Source organism: Protopterus annectens, chromosome 1.part0 (genome assembly GCF_019279795.1).
Source record: "Protopterus annectens isolate FY-2018-M chromosome 1.part0, PAN1.0, whole genome shotgun sequence".
In the NCBI taxonomy this organism is placed as follows: Eukaryota; Metazoa; Chordata; order Ceratodontiformes; family Protopteridae; genus Protopterus; species Protopterus annectens.
The window spans coordinates 1,210,193,856-1,210,221,772 of NC_056725.1; positions in this window are offsets into that span (position 1 = coordinate 1,210,193,856).

Here is a 27,917-nt window from a genome sequence, read left to right on the forward strand (position 1 = left end):
TTAAAAAGAAGTGTATGCATGATAAGGATATAAGAAGAAATGTTAGCCACCTGACAACATGCAAAGTTGTTATGAAAAATCTTTGCAAAAGTAAAAGTAATTTGAATATTTCCATTAAATAAAACTGTTACTAATGCAGATGCTGCTGTTGGCAGACAACTATGTATTTCAGTGCTTCAGCCCCAAATATAATGCCTGCTGCCTTTGAAGAGTAAATGACTTATGTTGCATAAAAAGCTATGCCAAGAGTATTGCTGCAGCATTTTTTAATTAGATCAGATATGAAGCAGGGAATGGCTGACGAATAAAAAAGCCACAGGAAAACAAACATTTAAGTAAACGCAAAAATACGTCACAATCCTATATTGTACAAGGAGCTGTAGCACACAGTAATGTGCAGCAATGACTGCATAGGTTCATAAGTTCATAGGTGCGTACTAGGCTAATGGCCCTGGAGCCATTACAAGCCTAGCCCATAAGATTACCCTGGCATCGTGCCACCAGACCTATCAATGAAGTAATTCATTATTCAGTGCAATGAATATAACCAAATAAAGTCATATAAATGTTGTTGCAGAAGTTTTTGTTCAGCAACACACATCATACAAAAATCAAAAATATTGCTGCATATTGCAGAAGCCTAGTTGTGATAAAATGAGAAATGTTTTCCAAAAGTGTTTCAAGCTAACAGTAGCCACAGTAAAAGCAATCCAACTTGCTTCAGAAAAAACATTTAAAGCTGTGATGTCCCTCCTCTGGGCCAGTAATCAAGAAGCCTCAATCCTCACTACTGACACCAGTGAGGGACATTCACTTGGAACAAAAATACATACACACAGTATTTTCAGGTGCAGCCCTCTGCACCAAGCACAATTTCCCTTAAGAGGTCACAGGGAACATACTCAGTCATGGGGCTGGATTTCCCTCTCTCTCTCTCTGCAGGCCCCAAACAAGGTTTGAGTCCTCAGCTGAGTGGTCCAAGTCAAGTCCGCCACCACCTTCTCTGTGAAACCAGTGCTCTGTGTCCCTGCTTCAAGTAGCTGACACACACACACTCTTTATGATTTGATTTTGACAGGTACAAACACACACACCTGGGAAAGGCTGGCACAGATTTACCAGCTATGCCCCCTCTGCCCAGACTATAAGGTAGATACTGCCACCAGAACACTCCAAACCCAGCTACTCTAAGGCTCTTACAAAGGTACCCAATTATACTTAGTATAATTAATACTAATACAAATGGTAGTGTTTGACCAATGCAGCAAAGCTTTCAGGAGCAACCACATTGTCACCAAATAAAAATAAGTACTCTCAAAGGTTAAAATATTCTGTACAAGACCAGCCACAATGAAAAGTTTAAATATATTTAATAATAAAAGAACATGAAAATACTAAATGTCTACTTATGATAAACACCATAGTTTCAATCACAGGGAATATTAAAAATAACACCAAAAGAAAGGTTCACACAGATACAGAAAAACAATACTTAACAAATCTGGCTATATTTTCCTGCCTGACCTAAATAATTACTGTTCCCTAGTTCACTTACTAGAGCAAGGCAAGATGATGCAGATGTGTGGTCTTCCTTGTCAGGTTTCACAAACAGATTGCTGAGAACTAAGTGACATCTCTCACTAATATTTCAGTGCTGGCTATAGAATTACATCACATCTGGTCATCTGACTCTGGTTCTCACACTACCCCTTTACTAGAAACTGAACCAGAATCTTGCACATATATGTCATTATACACACACACAGAGCTTTGCTAAGATGTGTTATAACATCTGGAAGCTATAAGAACATCTCAAAAACTTCCATCCTTCTGGGGTAGCAATTAGTTCACCCATAAGGACTATATAAAATCTTGCTAGTGGGACTAAAACTATAGCTGCAGACATTGATCCCAAGGCTTGTAGGATCCACCAGGCTGAGACTGTGGAGTTGTGAATTATCTTCCTCACCTGGAGTCTGTACCTTGAAAGAGGAATGACGTTATTATGGATACTGTGTTGAACAGGGCTCCTATGAACTCCAATGTCTGAGATGGTTCTAACCGAGACTTGTAATTTATGGTTATGCCTAGATAGGAGCAAGTCTGGAGTACCTGGTCTCAAGCTCTTATCAGTAGAGCCTGGTTGGGGTGGTAATAAGCCAGTTGTCCAGGTATGGAAACACTCAGAATTCCTGCAGTCTCAAATGAACTGCTACTACTGCCATGCATTTGGTGAACAAGCCGGGGGCTGTAATGAGGTCAAAGGGCAGTGTTCTAAACTGGTAATGACTGCTTCCCAGCCAGAAGAGTAAAAACCTTTTGGACTGTCTGTTCATTTTTATGTGATAGTACATATCCTGAAGGTCTACTGAGCACATCCAGTTGTCCTTGCACAAAATGGGCAGAATGGACTGAACCTTGACCATCCAGATCCAGAACTTGGTGTGCTGAACTAATTTGTTCAGACTGCTGAGATCCAAAATTGGTCTCCAGTCCCCTGTTTCCTTTGGCACTAAAAAGTATCTCAAGTAAGTTCCAGATTCCATCTGGTCTGGCAGGACCTCTTGAATGACTCTTTTTTTTAACAGCTTTTGTGTTTCTAGTGATGTTGCTTTCCTCTGATGGGGTGGAACATAGGGGATTTTGTATAGAGATGGAGGTGATAAAGAAAAGAGAATTATATAACCTCTGGAAATAATCCTCAGAACTCATGTATATTTTGTAATATCTAGCCAGGCTCTTTGGTGCAAGGATAAATGACCCCCGATTGCCTGCAGAGTTGGATAGATGGGCCTCCTTTTAAGAGCACTGGTAGGGTCTGTCAGAGAAGGAATCTCTGGACCCCTGGTTCTGCAGGCCTCCTCTGCCACATGGGCAGTGTCTTCTATCAGAGTTTCCCCCTCTGCCCCTTGGGGAACTATCTCCACAGGGATCTTGGAAAGGATGGTAAGACATTCTGAACCACATTTTCTGACTGCCTCATTGATTCCTGGAAAGGGTCCTTTGAGTCACCAAAAAACATACTCCCACTGTAGAGAGGGTCTTTCCATCTTGCTCGCATCTGGAGAGTGTGCCCTTTACTTTAGGGCTGAACAAAGAGCTTCTGTCAAAAAGTGTATTGATGAAACTGGACTTGAAGGGCTCCAGAAAGTCACACAAGAGCATCCAAGCATGCCTCCTAATGAAAATGCCTGAACCCGGTGCCCTTGAGCTACCTTCAGCCACATGGAAAATGAGCCTCATGAACTTGTTAATGATCAATAGTAGGGGTAGCCAACTGTGAGGCCACTGAAGACTGAACCTCAGAAGGAAAAGAATCTGAGTGTAAAGGTCGTTGACGCATACACATGCTTCCCAAATCTATCCAATACCTTTGACTCCCTGTTAGAGGGATGGACAGAAGAACTCTGCTCCATGAGTTTTTTCTCAGTGGCCGCTGCCATGACGATGGCATCTACAGGTACTCCCTTGCTCCAAAACTCCCCTACTGCAGGTGGTGCAAAATCCAATCTAATCTTTTGGGGATTGGCTCAACTGTGTCCAGTTTCTTCCTTGCTCACCTAGAGATCAAGTCAATGAGCTCATCAGCAGGCTGAGTCACCTAGGTGGTAGATGGGCCAGACACAAAGGCCTCCAGGAATACTGATTCCTCTTTGGAAGGGTTATCAGTAGAGTAACCACATCTCTGCTTAAGGATCTCTAGGATGTCTCCAAATAAGATGTCTTTGATTGGAGGTATTGGGGACTCTTCCCTGTCATCGAAATTAGTATCTTCAGTGACTTACTCCTGGGGGGGGGGGTCCAAGTACCTCCTCTTGCACTTCCTCTTCCTAGGGACTTCTTCTGTCGGGTGTTCTACAGAAGTATTGGAAGAAATAGTAATACCCTGCTGAGTAGCCCTATGAAGTGAAATGATGGGGCTCCAGGCATAGAGACATAAAGGATCCAGAGGGCAGATCCAATGGGGGAGGAGACGTCCATCCTGCAGAAGCAGAGAATACTCTCTCCACCACCTCAAAGGCAAAATGCCCTGGGGAGAAGGAAGTTGATGAAATCAAGAAGCCAAGCTTACATCCCATCGGCTCCCTCTGCCCCAAAGAGAGTCCATGCAAAGCAGAGGTTGGTGCCAAGCTATCTAATGCCAAAGGTCCAAGGGGCAGAGATGGCTCCAAAAAGTTTGGAGTCAACTCTAATGGCTTGGATCCAACAGGGATGCTTCAGCTCTGAAGCACTCAGAGAAAGCCTTGGATTTGAAGATACTGTGATCTTTGGATCCAATCCAGCTAGTCCTGGGAGATTTGGATCCAAGGGCTTTGAAACGAGAAGTCGGATTGGAAAAGGAGCTGAGTTTGGTAGTATAGTACTAGTAAAGGTTCCTGACCAAAAGGGGTAGGAGCCAGAAGAACTCCCATCTGTGCCGAGAGAAACTTCATCATTTTATCCACATTAGCCTCAGTCAGGCTTTTGGAAGAATGTGATGATGTCTCACAGGGAGACCTGGATTGCCAACAAGATTCAAAAAAGGAGCTGGTACCCGAGAGGGTTTTGGATCTATGGTGGGGCAGTAACAGGTCCTAGGTAACAGCTTCAGATACAAAAGGATAGGATCCGAGGAAGCTGATTTACTTTCTAACACCAGCTTTATGGAAGGAGCAGGCATCGAATCAGATGTTTTAAGCTTTTTTCTTAGGAGGTTTCATTGTTAGATCCAAGGATGGTGTTGAGGATCCAGATGGAACCAAATGCTTACCAGACAGCTCCTTTTGTTTAGGTTTGGGGGTTGAGCCCCAGTTAGAGCTTCAGAGAATGAGGAAGGAAGGAATCCTTTTGAAATCAGTTTGTTCTTCCTGTCAGAGATGACCCAAGGATTAAAAGACTTGCAAATTTTGCAATCCATTTGGAGATGTTCTGGGCCTAGACAATATACACATAAGGCATTAGAGTCAGAAAGTGGTAATATGTGATCATAATTATGACATTTTGTAAATCCTGATGGCTTTTCAGACATTAAGAACAATCCAAAAAATCTGGCAAAAATAACAAAGGGAGATACCAACAATTGTAACAAGAATGCACACAACCTGTATAAAAGTGGAAGAAAATTTACCAACTATGGTATTAAGAAATACACAAAAGTGTAGGCAAAGTAGAAACTACAATAAAAGAAGTAACATAAAGATATAAAAATATGAAAAAGGTAAATACAACAAAACAGGACTTATCTATTAAAAAAAAAAAAAAAAAAAAAAAAAAAAAACTATACTAAGCTTGAGAGCTGACAGTGGCCATGTCCAAACATGAAAGCGGAAAACGAGATCTGAGGTGTGTTAGGGGATGGAGCAGTATGGATAAGGAAGGAGCTCGAGAGTTTGTTAGTGGCCATGCGCTGAAAATAATGGCTGAGTTGGATCTGAGGATCTGATCTGAACCTAATGGCTGATGTATGAATGAAAATTGACAACAGCAAATTAACTATTTATGGATAGATTTACATATATCTATCTATAATTTTATACACGCACACACATTTTATTATTATTATTATTATTAAAGCACTATTAAAAGAGAAAAGGGAGTTTTTTTAATTACAGCATCCCCTTTGCATAAAACTAGTGCATACAGTTATCAGGCAGTGTGTTGTGATGTAATATATTCTCCTGTTCTGCACTTTACCCTTCCCTGAATTCATTTCTAGCCTCACTCATACTTGCCTTTCCTAGTGCACCTGCCCTATTTTACTGTCTTCAGACTCTTACATATTAATGTTTTTTTTATGTTTTGCCCTGCTTTTAGCTGCTAGTAATACCTCTCTCTCCCCCTGCAAAGCCCCTCTCTATTGTAGCTTATTTTAACAATACAGCACTGGGTTTCCTTCAAGTAAATCTACTTGTGTAGCTTGAGGCCAGTGTCCTTTTGTAATCTTACTTCTGCTCATATTTTATTTCTTTTTATTTTATTTCTGGTGACTATACCTTTAGAAACTTTATATCCTTGTCTCTCAAGCTAGTTTTTCACTATCTTTTCTGATTGTTTCTATGACTTCATCTTGACCAGGGTGCTAGCCCAGCCCAGTATTAGTCATTACCCCTTCCCCTCACCTCACTTCCTCTTCCTAGTCTTCATAGGCGCCTCACAACAGCAGGAGCCATTTTGAAAGCTTTCCCCTTCATGCTGCTGAGCATCTGCTGCTCTGTGTGTAAGGTAAACTTTTGATTCTTTGTCATTAGCTGTTTTGTGATGTCTCTTCTGTTGCCTTAACTGCTTTAAATCTTACAACGTTTGGTGATTATTCTGTTGCTTTATCTGCTTTAGGTCATATAGTATTTTGTGATTATATTGAGATGAATATTGCTTGCATATGCAGTTTTGGTGTACTTTTTCTTGCAACTCTAGTTTTGTGAATATTTAAAGTCTATTTTCCCCGTCGCAAGGAGCTCCAGCACCTTATGATCATGGGTAGCTTAGTGTTTGAATTGTACTCATATTATTTCTTGTTTTTTAATGAAAGAAAACTGTAAATGTGAATATTTACCAACTAAGTTTCTTGTTGCAAGGAGCAACAGGCACCTTAACTTCACATTTAGATGTATCTATAGTATTTTCTTGGTGTAGAACTAAAGTAAAAGGAAGAACTATTGCCTGAAAGTGTACCAGTTGTTGTCCTCAGTATGCTGGATTTCTGCCTTCCTGCTTTGTGAATTATTGCCTTGTGTATGTCTACACTGTGCTGTTAACTACTGTTGTTCTACATTACTTTATGCATAGGTGTAAACACTGCTGTGTTCTTAGCTAGCTCTATGTGTAAGACACTCATACAATGGAAATTAATGCTAGGTATACTGTCTCTGCCTACCTGTATTAATTTTTTTCTCTCTACCCATAGTATTTTTGTCTCTCGCTCTTTTCATGAATTATTTGCTTATAACTAATCTCCCTCCTCTGTTTTTATAGCCCTAGTGGATTTTTCCCTGTGGTTTTCTCCTGGCCACAGTACAGGCAGCACAGGTTTGAGGACCTTAACAGATACCCTGCAACTCTAACTATCTGTCCGGAAACCACCATTTTAAGCTTAAAATAATACCACTGAAGTATGTGTCCCAGTAAATAACTACTACATAAGCTAATATTTTAATTAATGCTAGACTTTATAAGCACAACAAGAATTTACAGTGTTTTTTTTTGCTAGTCACCATGAAAAGCAGACGCCAGCAGCTCCTATCCTTTCTCTTTGGTTACCACTATCCTCATACTGTTTCTGTGTATATTCTCCTGTTCTGCACTTTACCCTTCCCTGAATTCATTTCTAGCCTCACTCATAATTGCCTTTCCTAGTGCACCTGCCTTATTTTACTGTCTTCAGACTCTTACATATTGTTTTTTTTTATGTTTTGCCCTGCTTTTAGCTGCTAGTAATACCTCTCTCTCCCCCTGCAAAGCCCCTCTCTATTGTAGCTTATTTTAACCATACAGCACTGGGTTTCCTTCAAGTAAATCTACTTGTGTAGCTTGAGGCCAGTGTCCTTTTGTAATCTTACTTCTGCTCATATTTTATTTCTTTTTATTTTATTTCTGGTTACTATACCTTTAGAAACTTTATATCCTTGTCTCTCAAGCTAGTTTTTCACTATCTTTTCTGATTGTTTCTATGACTTCATCTTGACCAGGGTGCTAGCCCAGCCCAGTATTAGTCATTACCCCTCCCCCTCACCTCACTTCCTCTTCCTAGTCTTCATAGGTGCCTCACAACAGCAGGAGCCATTTTGAAACCTTCTTTCCCCTTCATGCTGCTGAGCATCTGCTGCTCTGTGTAAGGTAAACTTTTGATTCTTTGTCATTAGCTGTTTTGTGATGTCTCTTCTGTTGCCTTAACTGCTTTAAATCTTACAATGTTTGGTGATTATTCTGTTGCTTTATCTGCTTTAAGTCATATAGTATTTTGTGATTATATTGAGATGAATATTGCTTGCATATGCAGTTTTGGTGTACTTTTTCTTGTGACTTTAGTTTTGTGAATATTTAAAGTCTATTTTCCCCGTTGCAAGGAGCTCCAGCATCTTATGATCATGGGTAGCTTAGTGTTTGAATTGTACTCATAGTATTTCTTGTTTTTTAATGAAAGAAAACTGTAAATGTGAATATTTACCAAGTTTCTTGTTGCAAGGAGCAACAGGCACCTTAACTTCACATTTAGATGTATCTATAGTATTTTCTCTGTAATTTCTTGGTGTAGCACTAAAGTAAAAGGAAGAACTATTGCCTGAAAGTGTACCAATTGTTGTTGTCCACAGTATCCTGGATTTCTGCCTTCCTGCTTTGTGAATTATTGCCTTGTGTATGTCTACACTGTGCTGTTGTTAACTACTGTTATTCTACATTACTTTATGCATAGGTGTAAACACTGCTGTGTTCTTAGCTAACTATGTATGTAAGACACTCATACAATGGAAATTAATGCTAGGTATACTGTCTCTGCCTACCTGTATAAATTTTTTTGGTATTTTTGTCTCTCGCTCTTTTCCTGAATTACTTGCTCATAACTAATCTCCCTCCTCTGTTTTTATAGCTCTAGTGGATTTTTCCCTGCGGTTTTCTCCTGGCCACAGTACAGGCAGCACAGGTTTGAGGACCTTAACAGATACCCTGCAACTCTAACTATCTGTCCGGAAGCCACCATTTTAAGCTTAAAATAATACCACTGAAGTGTGTGTCCCAGTAAATAACTACTACATAAGCTAATCTTTTAATTAATGCTAGACTTTATAAGCACAACAAAAAATTACAGTGTTTTTTTGCTAGTCACCACGAAAAGCAGACGCCAGCAGCTCCTATTCTTTCTCTTTGGTTACCCACTATCCTCATACTGTTTGTGTGCATATGCTCCTGTTCTGCACTTTACCCTTCCCTGAATTTATTTCTAGCCTCACTCATAATTGCCTTTCCTAGTGCACCTGCCCTATTTTACTGTCTTCAGACTCTTACATATTAATGTTTTTTTTATGTTTTGCCCTGATTTTAGCTGCTAGTAATACCTCTCTCCCACTGCAAAGCCCCTCTCTATTGTAGCTTATTTTAACCATACAGCACTGGGTTTCCTTCAAGTAAATCTACTTGTGTAGCTTGAGGCCAGTATCCTTTTGTAAGCTTACTTCTGCTCATATTTTATTTCTGGTGACTATACCTTTAGAAACTTTATATCCTTGTCTCTCAAGCTAGTTTTTCACTATCTTTTCTGATTGTTTCTATGACTTCATCTTGACCAGGGTGTTAGCCCCGCTCCATTCGCCCTCAGTACGCTCGGGCTCAATTTGCTCCCCTACCCTACCCCCATTCCCACCCACCCCATTACAATTACCTTTATACCTAACTACCCCCCCCTTCATGTCCCACTGGCCACTACAATTCCACTTCCTGCCTATTGCCACAACCACCTTACTATTCTGTCAATCTTGTCAACACCACTTCATCTATACCACTGTCTCTCCACCTACTCTATCTGACCAGATTTTGTTCCAATATGTATTATTTTCTAATATCTTCTACACTACTACTTATTCTCTCTATCTCCACCTCTTACCACTCCAATCTCTCTGACCCACTCCTATGTTCACCAACTTCTCACTCATACAACATATATCCAAATACTTCATCTTTTACTATCTCCCCTAATCTCTTTACTACCTCTATCTCAAGTCTATATAAACTATCCATAATACAGGTTTTTAAACCTTCCCACAAAACTAAGTCAAAACTATGCAAACTCCATCTAGCATCTACTACACACTCTCTCCTCACTAAAAACCTACTTTGTTCTGGAGATATCCATCCCAACCCTGGCCCCTCTTCTCTCCCCAAAACTACCTCTACACTGCCCCCATCTTACTCGTTTAACAGTCACCAACCCCAGTCACTACAATCATCTCCATCCAAATACTTAACTATTTACTTATTGAATATTCAGAGTCTAGCAAATAAAGTCACTGAGCTGCACTCATTGATAGCTCTCAATACCCCTCACATCCTCTCCCTATCTGAAACCTGACTCAAGCCACACATCTCAAATAGTGAAATACTCCCACCAGGTTATGATATCTTCCGATCTGATAGACCTGTAAAAAAGGTGGTGGCATGGCCATCCTCTACTCAAACATTCTTAACCTCTCACCATACCCTTCCCCAATTCCTGACTTTTTCCCAGCTGAAATCATCATCCTTAACTGCCATTTGAATCCCCACAAAAAACTTGCAATTGCCTCTATCTACCTTCCTCCTGGTAACAATCTGCCCATTCTTGAAAACATCCTACCCTGGTTCTCCCACAACATACCATATGAGACACATCCTTGGTGATGTCAACATTGATTGGTCCAAACTTACAAGTGACTCCCCCCAACTCAGTATCCACCTACACGGCTTCCACCAACTTATAACATCTCCCACTCGCTTCCATAAAAATTCCTCTTCCAGCTCCATCATAGACTGGATCCTTACCAATTCCCCCCACCAATACCAAAATCCCACCACCTTACCTGACTCCCTCAGTGATCATCTCCCTACCACCATCTTAAGACACTACTCCCATATTCCTAAACCCCACCTTATTAAAGACTGTCGAAAACTATCGACTTTCAATTCATCCCAATTTAACTCCATTCTCCACAACATAGATTGGTCCATTCTAAAACACCTCCCCCTAAACAATTCTGTAAGCACTTTCAATAGCATCTTCATGAATACTCTAAACTCCTTAGCTCCCTCTAGGAAGATCAGAGTAAAATCAAACCATGCTCCCTGGCTCTCCAAAGAGACTAGGTCCCTTATGAAACAAAGAGATCATGCTTGGAAAACCTGGACTAAAACTAAACAACCATCTTTTCTTCAAAAATACAGGCAACTGCGGAACCTTGCAAAAAACATATAACTAATGACAAAAAGTTATACTATAGCTCTGCTCAGCTTAACAACAAATCCAATCCTCAAAAATTTTGGTCAACTCTCAACAACATCCTCTATCCTGGAAAGCCCTCTAATCCCTCCCCATACCCTAATGCTTCCTCTCAGGAAACAGCAACCCTCCTAAATAAACACTTTATCTCTTCCATCCAACATCTTGTAACCTCTAAGCCAAACTGTACTTTGACACCCACCTCTCCAAGTCCCACTAACACAACTTTGTTTTCTTTTGAGCCAATTCCCATTACTTACATCAAATTTCTACTACTCAAGCTAAAACCTTGCTCTCCTTCCACTGACAATCTATCTCCTACATTCCTCAAACTTGCTGCTGACTTAATTGCCTATCCTGTATCTATACTAATTAATTGATCTATTCTGGAATCAGCTGTCCCCACCCTTTAGAAATCTTTCTTCACTATCCCTCTTCATAAAGGTGGAAACTCCACTGACCCCTCAAACTACCGACCCATTGCCATTCTGTGCCCCCTCTCCAAGATATTAGAAAAAATGTATTCATTCACAGCTTCTCAATCACCTCCTCACACACCACTTACTTACCCCTACCCAACATGGATTTCGTCCTCACCACAGCACCACCACTGCCCTCCTCTCCTTCACTCATATCATTGCAGAGGCCCTAGACAACAATAAACTCATTTCCTGTCTCTTCCTAGATCTCTCCAAAGCCTTCAATACTGTCTCTCATCCTCTACTACTATCTAAACTCACAAATCTCCACCTATCCCCCTCCGCACTTGCCTGGTTTAATAGTTACCTATCTGGCAGGGAACAATCTGTCAAATGGCTCTCATCCTCTTCACCTTTCCTTCCCATCTCCACTGGTGTTCCCCAAGGCTCCATCTTGGGACCCCTTTTGTTTAACATCTTCACCAATGATCTTTACACCTCATGCAAAGAATCCTCCCTTATTCAGTATGCCGACAACTCCACACTTATATCCATCTCAAATAACATTCCTGAACTACACTCCCTGACCCAACAGGCCCTACTATCCACTGAACAATGGCTCTCTCACAACCTATTGATCCTAAATCCCAAAAAGACCAAACTCCTACTTTTCCTTCCCCGTTCTCTTTCTCATCACAAAACCTCCTTTTTATTACATCTTCTAACAATACAAATATCCAACCTGACACCCACACAAAACTCCTAGGGGTCATTATTGATGATGAACTCAAGTTCAACGTACACATACTCCAATGTATAAAAACAACAAACCAGAAACTAGGTCTGCTATATCGGAACAAAAAATTCCTAACCCCTGAATCTAGACTTACCCTGGGCCAGGCACTCCTCCTCCCCTCCCTCTTATATGCCGCTCCAGTTCTTACCAAAATCCAGGCCTCCACTCTAAACAAACTGCAACAGACTTACCATAAAATAACCAGATTCATTACTAACTCCCTATACAACTCACACCACTGCACTTCTTTAAACTCTCTTCAATGGCTTGAACTTCCCAGTTTCTGCTTATCAATTTCATATGCTACAACTCTATTCTTTATAAACCCTCCTTCTGTCCATCTCTATCTTCCTTAGTCTCCATCTACATCCCATCCTGGACCCTCCGTACTTCTAACCAACAATTACTTGATATCTACCACCCAAAAAGGTCAGTAGGCAAACTACTCTACAAACACTCCCTTACCCATGCTTGGAACAAACTTCCCCTTGACTTACATTCAATCTCCCACACTTCACACTTTAAAAATGAACTAAAAGCTTATTTTCTCAATTCCAGAACCTGCTCTTGCCATGACCCTACCTAGTCTTCCTTCCCTTTATGTACCCTCAAAAGGACCATACTTAGTACCTCATTACACCTCTCTCTCCAATGTGACTACTATGCATTTGCACAATTTTCTACAAACAAAAAATGTTAATTGTTAACCTATTGAACTATATCAATGTAAAATTGTTACTTAGCTTCTTTTTAATGCAACTTTAACTTTATGCATGTATCCCAACATATGTGAATCGTTTTGCTATAACTGCTATTATATCAATATTGTTTAAAATTGTACTTGTTTTAAAATTTATTACTGGAGCTTTTCTCCTCGGGTCTCCACTGAAAATGGGCCACAAGCCCAGTTGGACAAACCCGGTTAACAAATGTCAATAAATAAATAAATAAAATAAAATATGTGTAATGTATACCATCACACATTCATTCACCCCATTACCACTCAAAGCATATGCAGAGAAATTACTTTAGCATATGCCATATGAAAAGTGCTATAAAGGTATAGGCCTCACTTCCTCTTCTGCCATGTGTTTTATGTTTTTATTTATTTATTTTATACTTTTGTTAACTGATTGGACAGGAGATAGGAAATTCACCCCGGGGATCACTTCTGTGGCTCTGCTTGACAGAGGCACAGGAAAATAATTTTCTTAAGTGGCAAAAGCCAGGGTACCATTTGGCTAGGCTTATATAGGCCCTAGGGCCAATAGCCTAGTACCTACCTATGAAACTGTTCTGCTTTAAATAGTTGTTTCATGACATGATAAAGCAGACTAACAGTGTTAGAGACGGTGCCGATTTCTGTTTGTGGTTGTACAATTGAGTGTTTTTGTTGAACTTTAATCTTACTGTGATGGCTGCAGCTATTTGTTGTTTTATTGTATTTACTATCTATTCCTGCAGACAGATTAGGCATTAACTACCATAAGAGCAGCAACTCTTCAGAAACAAGTCTTTATAATAATGTTGCATAAGAGAAATTTAGATGAACACAACTGAAATGGCTAAAACAAAGGAGTTTAATTTTATTAAAACCTAGCAGCAGTAGTCATGTAATGTGTGACTGAACAGATTCTGCTTTGATTTTGTGATGTACTTGATTTTTTTAATGCAGCTCAATAGAATGTTAAAGGTTATTTGATAGCAACATAAGCACTGCTAGTGCAGCTTTTCGAAGGAGTATTTGTGATGAGTTTACCTTCTGATTTTGTCAAAAATGCTATATTTAATTCTTGCGCAAATTTTTTTTTTTTTTTTTTTTGGCTGTTTTGTGTTGGGCAATGCAGTTTTACTTGTTTTCTAATGATACATTTTTGAGTTTGAGTTTCTTTAGTGTGAATTTTTGGCGCATCAGATTAGTGTCAGTTTTTATTATTATTTAATCATTACATATCTGCTGAAAATATATAATATGCTGAAATGAAAAGCCAATGGCTGGGATTAAAAAAAAAAACACTTGGAGACATTTAGACAGAGATCATAAAGTCAAGTTTGTATTCCCAATTTTACATAAAGAATGTAATATGGAATAACAACACAAAATTCACACAAGTTTTACAAAATAAATTAAGTACTTGAGTAGTATTTTTCCTAAAGTAATTTGGTCATAATATTCCTAACATTTACACTACATCAACTAGTGCACGAAGTGCCAAAAAAAATTCCTGTTGCATTATGAAAGGTGACTGGCAACTGATTAGCTGATGGAAAAGCTTTTTATATCACTGCTTTCCCTACGATCATGCCACAACTTTAACCTCAGTGACATCATGGTAGTGAAAGCATGAAGTGTGCCTACATACTGTAAACATCAATGCACCTTGCAAAAAGCAGTTAATACTGCCTTTTATGACTGTAGATAAACTCTTTACCCTAGCAACAGATCACATAGGTTTATTAAGGAGAATTCAGCCTTCAGTTGCAGTCTTACGTATACTACAAGGTGTCTGTTACAGTATGACTGATTTTTCATGCATTTAAACATTGAAAGAACTGGAGTGGCTTTTGTGGGAGTGACCCATCTGTGGGCATGGCTCAAATAGGGGTGTTTCTTGAGTATGGTGTGGGTGGGGCTTAAGGGGCACCAGAGCAGTACTTTGCCTAGGGCGCCATTTCAGCTAAGGCCGGCCCTGCATACGTGAATTTAAATTATTATACATGTTCTGCAGGAACAGACGTGTTCAACTATAATGATTGCCAGTATTCTATTAGGGGAAGTCACCACCCCTTTTCCAAAAATAAACTCTTTGGAGGGGTTAAAGTGGACGGTGTTACACCTGGAGTTGAATTCAGGGGCAATCCTGGCTATTTGAGAGGCTTGCATAACACATAAGCCACAAGCCACATGTGTAAGAATCAAACCCATGGCAAAGTTATTGTCAATGATCTCTGCAGTATATCAACACTGTTACTAGAGTCAAGGATTGTACACAGTTTGCAGACATCTGAAAATTTGGTTCAGCAAAGGTTAAGTTCACCTTGACTTCTGTGAATTAAATACAAACAGGAAAGGACCTAGTGGAAAATCCTGTGGCACTGCACTGTTCACTGTCCTCTTGCTAGAGGTGAATTCATACACTTTGACAGTATGTGTCCTGTTGTGATCCATTGTGCTACTCACTTGGTGACATACTAGTTTATATCCAGTTAAGATAGTTTCTCTGTCATACGTGAGTGTGGAATTGTGTCAATTGCCTTGGCCAGGTTAAGTTAGGTGGGATGCACATTCTTTCCCTCATCCATGGCCTTGTTGATGTTCTTGTTCAAGTAAACAAGATTTAACAGGCATGATCTAGCCTTAACGAATAAAAAATGGGTTGGTTACACAGATGGGAGATTATATATGTCCTTATTGATAAGGTCCATAATGATTCTTTCAAATGGCTTACAAATGAGGATAGTCAGGCTTATGGTCTATAATTACCTGTGTTGGGTGATGGTCCCCCTTGTTCAGACAGATGACTGTTGTCCCTCATGAACTGGTTAAAAAACGTAACAACTAGATAGAAAAAACAAAAAGATCTGAAGAAGTCCTGCAATTAAGAAAGACGAAAAGCGCTTAAATAAATTGTTGTCTTTGAGATTTCACTGGAGTTTATCTGCAGCTTTTTTTTTTTTTGTATCTAGATAATTGTTGTCCACCATTTTGCCAGAAAATAATCTGGCTGGAGGCTGTGGTTAAGTAGGGATCCAACTGTGTCTGCTAGGTCATGTTTTAAATTATTACTGTGTTTTTAGCCATAGACAGCACACAGATGAGCTGCTCTCTTGAGAAAATATGCTGAGTAATGTTTGTGTGTATACATTGTGTGATGAGTAGTGGGGTCGGGGGTGAAGTTTGATCCAAATCTGTCAGCTAGCAGGTTGTCAGTTGCCTCCGGTTGATTATTGATAGTGCCATCCACAACCATTTGTGTGCATAGCTGTGTATTCCCTTAAGACTTTGTAAAAAAAAGAGAAGCTCCCTGGGAATTAACTACTTGGGAATAACATAGGAAATATCCAACAGTCACCAAAAATCCCAGCAGAAACATAGCAGAGATCTAGACACAGTATAAATGCTTTCCTTTCAGTTTTAACATAAAATGCCAATAGCAAATAATCCTGAGTTGGAACAATATTAGCAGCAGTCCAAGTTGTAAATATCACAGACCAGTAATCAAAGAATAAAAGCGTAGTTTATTATAAAACAGGGTTAGCACTTTCATTGTAAAGCTTCCTCAGACCACAATTACAAACACCAAACTAACATTTAAATCTTAACTGCCAAGTAAAATTGTGCCTTTTTCACCAATGAGATTCAAACATGTCACAAGTTGCTAAGTTACTGTATAGACAGCAAAGACTTCAGCTGCAAATAAATAAAACACATAAAAACAAAACAAAAAAGACATGCAAAAATTATCTTTCCAGTCTTCTCCTTTTCAGGCATAACACAGATTGCTAAGCTACTGCAGATACAGCAAAAAACTTCAGTTATAAATAAATAAAACACGAAAACAAAACAAAAGACTTTAAAAATCATCTTTTCAGCCTTCTTTTCAAAACCGGTTTCATAGATACATATTCATTGAATCCAAGTCCCAAGTGTGATCTCAACTTAAAAATCCATCTCATTTCAACAAATTCTATATAATTAACCTTGTCCCCTTGTCTGGGGCTGTCTTTAATAGTGTCCATAACTAAAAATGTAAAACTATGTGATTCTCCATGTTCTAACAAATGTTTGGCAATGGCACTACATCTGAGACCTTTCCTTACATAATAAAGATGATCTATTATACGTTCCCTTAGTCGTCTATTCATTTTGCCAACATACAATTTTTTACAAGTGCAGCTAGCTAGAAATATCAAATTCTTGGTTTCTCAGTTAGCTGCAGCTGTAAATGTATAAAGTATACCTGTATCATGGTGAACAAAAATCCCTGATATATTTATACTGCAACAAAAAGCACACTTCCCACACTTACTTGTAGTACCATTATCTGATCTAGGATGATTATTATCATTATTCGTAGGGTAACAAAGCCTTCTTTTAAGAGATTTTTTAAATTTTTATACAAAAACCTTGGAGATTCCCCCACCATCGCACTGATCTTTCTGTCAGTGTGTACTGTATGTCAATTTTTCATAAAAAATTGTTTTATTTGATCAACATCCATGCTATATACTAAGGGAACTGTAACATTCTTCCTTTCACAACTACTTACTGAGATTTCCCTTTGAAGAGATGAAAAATAAGGCTTAGCACTTGTCGTTCTTTTACTTTTGGCTAATGTTATTGCCTCATCAACATCTTGCTTCTTGTACCCCCTCCCCCAGAAAATCAGCTTTTATTTCATGTATCTCAGCATCAAATTGTTGGTCCCTGGCATAAAGTCTAGATGTCCTTATAGCCTGTCCTTTAACTACATTTCTAAAAACATGGGGGGGGGGTACATACTTTTATGATGTAAATATGAGACTCTACAACATCCCTTCCTATATAGTTTAGTATTAAACTGCCCATCTGAATTACTAGCTACTTCGATATCCAAACATTCATTTTTTCTCTCTAGAGAACTTTAAACTAAACTTAAGATATGTACTACTATTTTGTAAATAATCAAAAAAGGTCTCTAATTGTTCCTGATCTCCTGTCCGACGAATACAGATATCTACAAAATGACAAAACAATCTTGTATATTGTTTGTACTGTCCATCACCCATGACATAAATGCTTTCCTATTGGCTCATCACTATGTTGGCATTGCTATTGGGACAGGAAGTGTCATAGATACACCAGCAGTCTGTAGGTAGCATACCCCATCAAAAATAAAAGCATACCAACTCAAGCAAAAAACAGATACATTCTATCTTATGAATAATAGAGTAAGTGCTGTTCACCTGTAGAAACTCCTTCATCATCTGTATACCGCCAAATTCAAAATCGCAGTGAATAAAGACTTAACATCTGATGTCACCATGCATGTGGATACTCTATTGTCAATTTCTTTAAGATTATTGTATAAATCTTGCAAAAAAAATGTTTACTGTTCCATAATGCTACCCCACACTGATCTAAAATAGGTCTCAACTGTTTCTCAATATATACTGATAGTGGCTCAGTGAACCACCCTCCCCTTGATACTATAGGTCAAAATGGGGGTGTCATTGGGTCCTTATGAATTTCTCGCATTCCCTGCAACATGGGAATTAATGGATTCTCCACCACAAAATGCTGGAACAATTCTTTAGTGATTATGCCAGCACTCACACAGTCACTTAATGAAGTTATAATTTCTTGGAACATCAAGGTTATTGTGCTATTTTCAATGACCTTCTACATACTATTATCTTGTAACATTTCATTCATCTTCATAAAATAGAATGCCCTATCCATCACAACTACAGAACTACCCTTATCAGCACATGTTATGTTGTCAAAACGAATAGACAACTAAGGGAATGTATAAGGGACCATCTTTATTGTGTAAGGAATGATCTCAGATATAGTGCCATTGCCAAACATTTGTTAGAACATGGAGAGTCGCATAGTTTTACATTTTTAGTTATGGAGACTATTAAAGGCAGTCATAGACAAGGGGACAAGGTTAATTATACAGACATTGTTGAACTGAGATGGATTTTTAAGTTAAGATCACACTTGGGACATGGACTCAATTAATATGTATCTATGAAACCTGTTTTGAAAATAAGGCTGAAAAGGGGATTTTTAAATGCCTTTCGTTTTGTTTTCATAATTGTTTTATTTAATTATAACTGAAGTTTCTTGCTGTCTCTGCAGTAGCTTAGCAAGCTGTGTTATGCCTGAAAAGGAGAAGGCTGGAAAGGTGATTTTTATACGTCTTTTTTTTGTTTTGTTTTTATAAGTCTTTTATTTATTTACAAATGAAGATTTTTGCTGTCTATATGGTAGCTTAACAACTTGCGACATGTTTGAATCTCATTGGTGAAAAAAGCATAATTTTACTTGGTAGTTGATATTTAAATGTTAGTTCAGTGTTTGTAATTGTAGTCTGATGAAGCTTTACAGTGAAAGTGCCTACCCTATTTTATAATAAACTGCATTTTTATTCTTTGATTACTGATCTGTGGTATTTACAACTTGGACTGCTGGTAATATTGTTCCACCTCAGGTATTATTTGCCATTGGCATTTTATGATATACTGAAAGGAAGGCATTTATACAGCATCTGCACCATTGCTGTATTTTTGCTGGGATTTTTGGTGACTGTTGAATATTCCCTTAAGATTTTGTACTTAAAAAAAAAAAAAGAAAAAAAGATTCCTGACAACAACACCAAATACAACCTTGGGTATGCATCACATGGCACACAGTGGAAATGTTAACAAAGTCGTACAACTCCACATAGTTCACGTCATATCATCAGTTACATGTTTTATGCCTATATGTTTATCATTGGAAAGGTTTGTGTGAGGGCTTGGATACCATACATGGGCACATTACAAATGAGATGGATGTGGTGCATGTAGAGCAGTTAATGACATAAATGTTGACTGTTATACAATGCTGCTGGGCAACATCTGAATAATCCCCTTGTGAATAACAACACAATTCTGGAAACAATGAATTCCCCAAGGTTACAAGTGAATCTTACCTGGTTATATGTTCGTGTATATAACAGCATTACAATATTAGGATGAAGCAAGGTGTATGTGCCCATGTAATTATTATGATGTAATATTGCTGTATGTCGCATAACATTTCATGATGGTAGGTATACATATGTACACATGTGCTATGCTGCAAGTGTTACTGTGCTGATTGAATAAGAAATGTGTAGAATGTTAATATACACTACCAGACCACATGCCTTACTAAGGCAACAGTATACATAGCATCATCCCATACCAACAGTCCTCGAGAGGCATATTACTACAGCTGTTATGGAAGGAATATGTAATAAAATGGCAGCAGTGCCCATCAATGCATTACCTCAAATTACTGATTGGAATACACTGTTGTAGGGCTACCATACATCCACAGCTTGACACAGCACATGTGGATGACAGCAACATTGACATGTGCAATCTTCATAGGGTCACAGGACATTACTGTGCTAACGACCAACATCACATAAAATTCTATCCATCAGTATAGCATTTAAACCAAAATCGTTATATCTATATGATGGTAGATGGTAGAGTCACATGCATTTGTGTGTTTGTGTGGGATTGTATTACATAAGGCCTCCATATGTGACATGTGCACCACCCTATGCCAAAATTAACAATCATACATCCAGTGGCCTACAGATGGCTCACAGAGGCTCCTGGAAGGGCTGTACTTCATGATGTATGTATGCATCTATGAGATGATGATATCATCTATGGTTCTGCAGAAAGCATACCATGTTGGCAGTGGGAATTAAGATATCTTGGATTTATGGGGCAATGTTAAAGGTTCTCCTGAGTGGGATTCAAATGAAAAGAGATTCAAAAGATCATATACTGGCAGCAATATACCACCAACCATACACAACAGCTGAATGAGATCAGAGTTGAACATTAGGCCTGTGTAGATATACAAACTGAATTTCAAACAATGCAACAGCTGCACCACCACAGATGCCTGACTTTACATTGGTACAGTGCACTTCATAGAGGATTACAGCATCAGTGTGTGCTGAGAAGATGTTGAGAGGACTGTCACATTGATGTGGATTCACATCTTAATGTAAAATTGTCTACCCAGTGATATTTGAATGAACACACACACACACACACACACACACACACACACACACACACACACACACACACACACACACACACTCACTCACTCACTCACTCACTCACTCACTCACTCACTCACTCATATAGTCTTCTTTGTCTACCTATAAGATACAGAACACAGTAGTTAACACTCATGCCAACACATATATCTGAGTGCAATACTGTCAGAGTGAACTTTAGAGGGCATCACATTAAGAGCCTAGAATCCTTGTTGTCTTAGTCACAAGCCAGTACATCTAGCAATGAGAAGGTTGTCTGCACAAACACTATGGACACCACAACTCTAACACCACCCATATCTGTACAACACACTCCTACATATGTGGGGGTTCTCAGCAAAAACATACCTAAACAGAATAGACCTCCGAAGCAAAAACACACATGCACATCACAACCCACAACATCAAGCATCACACATAGTACACACGTCTGTGTCTCACAGCCTCTAAGGCCCAACCACAAACCCAGCATACTAGTCATAGGAGACTCTATCGTGAGACACACAGATGTGCCCCTCACCAGGCTAGACAAGGAGAAAGTCACAGTAAGATGCTTGTCAGGTGCTAGAATCTGCCATATCATGCACCCACTCAAGTCTCTAAACAACAGGTACTGTTATGACTCTGTCATAGTCCATGTTGGTGTGAATGACTTGAGACGTACCTCTCTGGACTATAGGAAGAGAGACATGATTGAGCTGGCTGAATATGTATCCCAGGCAGGTATGTCCCTAGCCTTAAGCAACAAGCTACCATTACCCAGAATGATACCTCAATACAAACAGAAAATGGTTGACTTTAACAATTGGCTTAGTTTCTGGTGTCATTCCAATGGGATCCAGTACCTGACAGCCTGGGAGGACATGATTGACAGACTATGATGCTTTGCCAGAGATGGCCTTCATCTGTCTCCCCTGGGCTTTAGGCTTCTGGCAAAGACTCTTGCCTCCCCCATAGTGCTTTTTTTAGGAAAAGTCATGAGCACAAAATTATCAACATGAAAAATTCTTATAAACAAAATTTAAAGGTCATGCTGCTAAACGCTAGGAGACTTAGCAAGAAACTGCACTCATTGCAAGCATTCCTTGCCTGGAGGATGCTGACATTCATGCAGTCACAGCAACCTGGTTCATAGCTGTGGAGAGAACCCCAAACTTACCAGGTTACTCATCCTACCATATTTTCAGACCCCAAATGGAGGGCTACAAAGCCAAAGGAGGTGAAGTTTCATTGTTTATCAAAGACATACACACCACCAGGCTGGTCAAATGGTATGACGCACAGGAGACACTCCAAGTGCAGTTAACTGTTGACAAAACACCTATTCAAATCAGAGCTAGGTACAGACCCCCAACCATGACTCAGGATGCCCACTCCACCTATCTGGACTTACTTGAATCGATCAAGATTCAACCCTCTACCCTGATCCCGGGTGACTTTAACTACCTAACCATAGAGTGGAAGACCTATTCTAACCCAAACATGAATGCCCAGAGATTCCCTGACTTCGTCAATGCCAGCGCATTGGATCAGCTGGTCGACACCCCTATGAGAAGTGAAAATATCCCGGAACTGGTCCTAACCAACATGAGTAGCAACTGTAGCACTCCTACAGTGTCATCCCCCTTGGTAAGATCTGTCCATAAAGCGATCACTTTTGAAGTCACCATCTCCCCTGATCCCCCCTTGTCACTTTTCCAAAGCTGACAACAATCTCCTCAGATCAGGTATAAGCAGCTTCATAGCCACTGTCCCTTCAGTTGGAATTAGCACTAATGTCCAAGCATACACGAAGAAAATTTATGAGCACCTACATAGCTGTATGGACTCAGCAATACCTAACGGGACCAAATTATCTTCCTCAAGGAGGAATAAACCTGTCTGGTGGACAGCAGCAATAAACAAACTCTATAATAGAAGGAAAAAAATTGCTGTCCTGGGCCAAGAAGGAGCAGGTGCCAAGTTGGAAGCAATCTCTCCTTTGTCTGAACAAGCAAATAAGGTCACTGGTGAAATCCTCTAAGGCTAATTTTGATTCCAAATTGGCCACATCCACCAAGGACAATCACAAGGCCTTCTTCACATATGTCCACAATCTCAAAGACAACACCCAAATCTGCTCTGAACTGGTGGTCAATAACACCACATATACAAACGCCATAGATAAAGCCAACCTGCTGACAGGCAGATTCAGTGAAAACTTAACCCCACTCTCCCCCCATTAGTAAACCAGGACATCCCCAGCACCTGCACCCCTCCCCTCATCACTGGGGATCAGGTTCTTATTGCCCTCTCAAACGCAAAAAAATACAGTCTCCATGGGACCTGATAACATCTCTATCTGTATCCTACATGAACCCAAGCATGAGCTCTCAGCTCCATTAGACATCCTATTCAACCAAAGCCTGAGCACCAGCTTCATCCCAGCTGACTAGGGAACAGCCACTGTCATCCCTCTGCACAAAGGTGGAGCGTCCACTGACACATGTAATAATTGTAATGCATTATCATGGACCTTATAAACAAAGACATTGGCAACCTGCAAATGCTTGACTCCACATAATTTGGTTTTGTCAAAGGGAGATCATGCCTGTTAAACTTGGTCAACGTCTTTGAAACAGTCACCAAAGCCATGGATGAGAGGAAGATGGTGCACACCACCTACCTTGACCTAGCCAAAGCCTTTGACACTATTCCCCACTTGGGCATAATAGATAAACTCTCCCAGCTAGGCATCAACCCGTATGTTACCAGATGGGTAGCTAACTGGCTCACTGATAGAATCCACTCAGTCAAAGTAGGGGAAGCCACCTCTAGTAGTAGACCCGTAACAAGGGTTGTACCTCAAGGATCGGTCTTGGGGCCTCTACTCTTTGGGATATACTTTTCCGAGGTACAAGCAGAAACCAGTGGTCTGTGGCTGACTAAGTTTGCAGATGACTCTAAGCTGGGTGCTGTTTTAAATTCCTCTAGTGATGTGAACATCCTCCAAGAGGGCCTTTCCCAAGTTAATGACTGGTGCCAGGAGCATGGCCTCAAACTGAATACCAAGAAATGCATCATTATCCCCTTTGGGGAAAATGTCATCCCCACTAATTATCACATTAATAACAATGTACTAAGCATGCAATCAGTAGTGAGGGACTTGGGCACTCAGGTTGATAGCAACTTGACTGCTGACCACCACATTGGATTCATTGTATGGAAGGCTTTCTACATAGCCCACCTCATAAATAAGGGTATTTCATCCAGTAACAAAGAGGTCATAACATCCTTGTACTCCTCCCTTATCAGGCACACTATCGAGTACAATGCCCCTTTCAACATGTACCTTGCCAAGCACATGCAACAGTTGGAGAGAACACAGAGGTTCCCGACCAGGAAAATCCAGGGTCTCAAACACCTATTCTATACAGATAGGCTAAAAGCTCTGTCCATCTACTCCGTCTCATACAGACTGCTTGGAGGTGACCTGTGTCTGGCATACAAGGCCATTTCAGACCCAGCCTTGATGGAGTTGTTGCATATCCATAAGACAAACACCACTCGCACAACCCACATGCAAAGCCTTAACCTGGTCTGGGACATTAATAGAACTTGTTGGCAGGATAGATTTGTATCCCAAAGACTTCCCCCATCTGTAGAAGTGACTCCCTCTCCATGTCAAGCAGAGTTCCTCTCTATCCCTCTAAGAGGAACCTGGATGACTGGATGGGAAACAGAAAATATACCCCTGGGATCCCACCTGTGTTCCTTCTGGACAGGGGAAACAGGTGCTGCCTTTGAGGGAACATGGGCGAAATTCTTGGCTAGGCTTATAAGGTCCTCTGGGCCAATAGCCTAGTACCATCCTATGAACCTATAAGTGTATGTTTATAATAAATAGTGGACAGGAGTGCATGACATAGCTATAGTCTCACATACGGTTTGATAATTGTTGCCAGACTGACAGTAGAATGAACATACACACACAAGTTACATGCAGTGAGATCAGAACTGCTACCTAACTTTTTACGCTAGTGACAGAACATACTACTTTATGCAAGTTCCACAGCACAAGTCTGAATTTCATAGTGTCAGACAACACTTTATAGCAGATGATATCATTAGTGCCTGGTGAGAAGATGGTAGTAGGAGTGTCTCACATGCTGTTCTAAAATGGTCTCCAGAATGATAGCTAATTGAACACATATACACACAAGCTAACCACAGTGAGACTACAACCCCTACCTAGCTCTCAACACAGCACGGTATTTAACACAAGCATCACAGCACAAGTTAGACTTTCATGGTGTCAGACAAAATGTTACAGTAGATGACATCATTAGAGTTTGTTGAGAATAAGATGGTAGTAAGATTGTCTCACATGCTGTTCTAATACAGTCTCCAGAATGAGAGCTAACTGAACACAAACACACACAAAAGTTGAATGCAGTGAGACCGGAACCCCTACCTAGCTATTTACAGAACACAGTACTTAACGTAAGCACCACAGCAAAAGTCTGACTTTCATAGTGTCAGACATCACTTTATAGCAGATAAACATCATCAGTGTCTGGTGAGTAGAAGACTGTAGTAGGAGTTCCACAGAAACACACACACACACACACACACACACACACACACACACACATTGACTGAAATGAGATTAAAGCCCTACTTAGCTACAGAGCACAGTAGTTAATGCAAGTGTTATGGCACAAGTCTGACTTCTGTACTGCCCCGTAGCACTTTATAGCAGATGACATCATTGGTGTATACTGGGAAGAGGATGTTTGGAGGGCTGTATGAACTTGCTGTTTAGTCATGTACATCTGTAAAACCTTTTTCTTCAATGAGACCTGAGTGATGTTAGTAGGACACTGACTCATTTTCTTCTGACTATGCACACACACAGGTTGACCGCAGTGAGATTAGGCCCTCCTCTACATATTTACACAAGCTAGAGAGCACAGTACTTAAAGCAAGCACCACAGCACAAGTCTGACTTTTAGACTGTCGCACAACATTTTACAGCAGGTGACATCATCAGTACATGTTGGGAAGAAGATGTTGGGAGGAATGTATGAGCTTGCTGTGTAGTCATGTATGTCTGTAAAACTTTGTTCTCCATGAGACTTTAGTGATGACAGTAGGATACAGTCATGCTCTTCTCACTACGGACATACTCAGTTACACATATAGGCACAAACACAATTTGTCTGTTGTGCAATGTAAACCCCTGTCTACTATTTATTCAAGCTGAAGAATGCAGTAGTTAACATTCACACCATCACTGAAGTTTGTGTTTTTCCTACTCATAGTGGTCTATGTAGAGGCTGAAATAATCATTTTATGTTGCAGGTACCATATACTGTTACAAGACTGGTATGCAAAGTGTGGACTTTGGAATTGCTTTTGTGCTTGCAATGTGCAAAAATACTTGAAAATACAGTTTTTTAACCTATAGGCAATAAGCTGGCATAAATGCATGTTGCACAATTGACACATACATGTACCTGTTTCTCAATATGTTGTCTACATAACACACACACACACATTTGTAAACAGCATGAATTAAAGTATTTATATTGTGATGAATTGATGTGATGTCCACAGTAAGGTATGTATTAGACAATCTCAGTGTCTCCTGTCAATATAAAGCTTTAAGAAGTGTAACAATGCAGTTGTACTCTTTGTGTATGTATTGTAGTTGACATTAGACCTATTTTCAAGTGCATGGGTGCAGGGCACACATGAGTCTGAGTAAATATATGTTCAGTGACTAACAAGTGCATTCCCATTTGTATTTTAAATGCTTTTGGATGGGATTAAGTATAATTGGGCAATAAACATTGTAATACATGCCAAACAGCTCTTTACATAGAGCATTGCCAAGAAACTGATTTATGCAAATGATGGCAAAGTATTTGCACATGCAAGATTCAAATTTAACAAATACAACTGAAACTTGAGAAGTAGTTATGCATATATGCTATGGGAGAATTAGCTGGCAGATACTGTTGTGTTCATACTATAGTTTATATTGTAACTGTTGTGTCACAGCTTTTATGACATTAAGAACTGTTCCTATTGCTTTCCCCACTTTCGCAGAGTTAAGCAACGAGCAAATGTAGTTCTCTGCTTAAATGGGAAAACAATATTGTCGTTGTTTCTCTTTCGGCTTTTCCCGGTTAGGAATCGCCACAGCGGAACTCTGGTCTGCTAATGATTGGCAGTAGATTTTTACGGTGCTGAGGTGCCAGCTCGACGCCCAACCTTCAACGAAGGCACGCCCATTCACGCATGTCTTTTGAACGCTACTCGACCACGGGTGGGACATGCAGACTCCACACAGAAGGTGCTCCAGCCGAGAATTGAACGGGATAACCTCTAGCTGTGAGGCGACAATGCTACCGCTGCACCACCACAGCTTTAAATGGGAAAACAGATGCCATGCCTGACACCACGTGTTAAAAATCAGTTGAGCTGGATTTGAATACTGTGTTATTTGTGCTCTGAACATGATTTCAGTGCTGTTACACTTGCTGCCACAGGGTAAGCTAGACAGCAGGTATATTTTTTTTACACTCATTCCTGTCCAAAGTGCTGATGATCACACATCAACACTTACCATGCTTGCATAAAGGAAGGCAAAGAGATAGAAACGTTAAATGGGAAAACAATAACATTTCTATTTCTTTGCCTTCCTTTGTGCAAGCATGGCAAGTGTTGATGTGTGGCCATCAGCACTTTGGACAGGAATGAGTGTAAAAAATATACCTGATGTCTAGCTTACCCTGTGGCAGCAAGTGTAACAGCACTGAACTCATGTTCAGAGCACAAATAGCACAGTATTCAAATCCAGCTCAACTGATTTTTAACACATGGTGTCAGGATGGCATCCCATAAGTAAATCTGATAATTCCTGCAAATGTGAGAAGCAATGACTACAGTGAAAT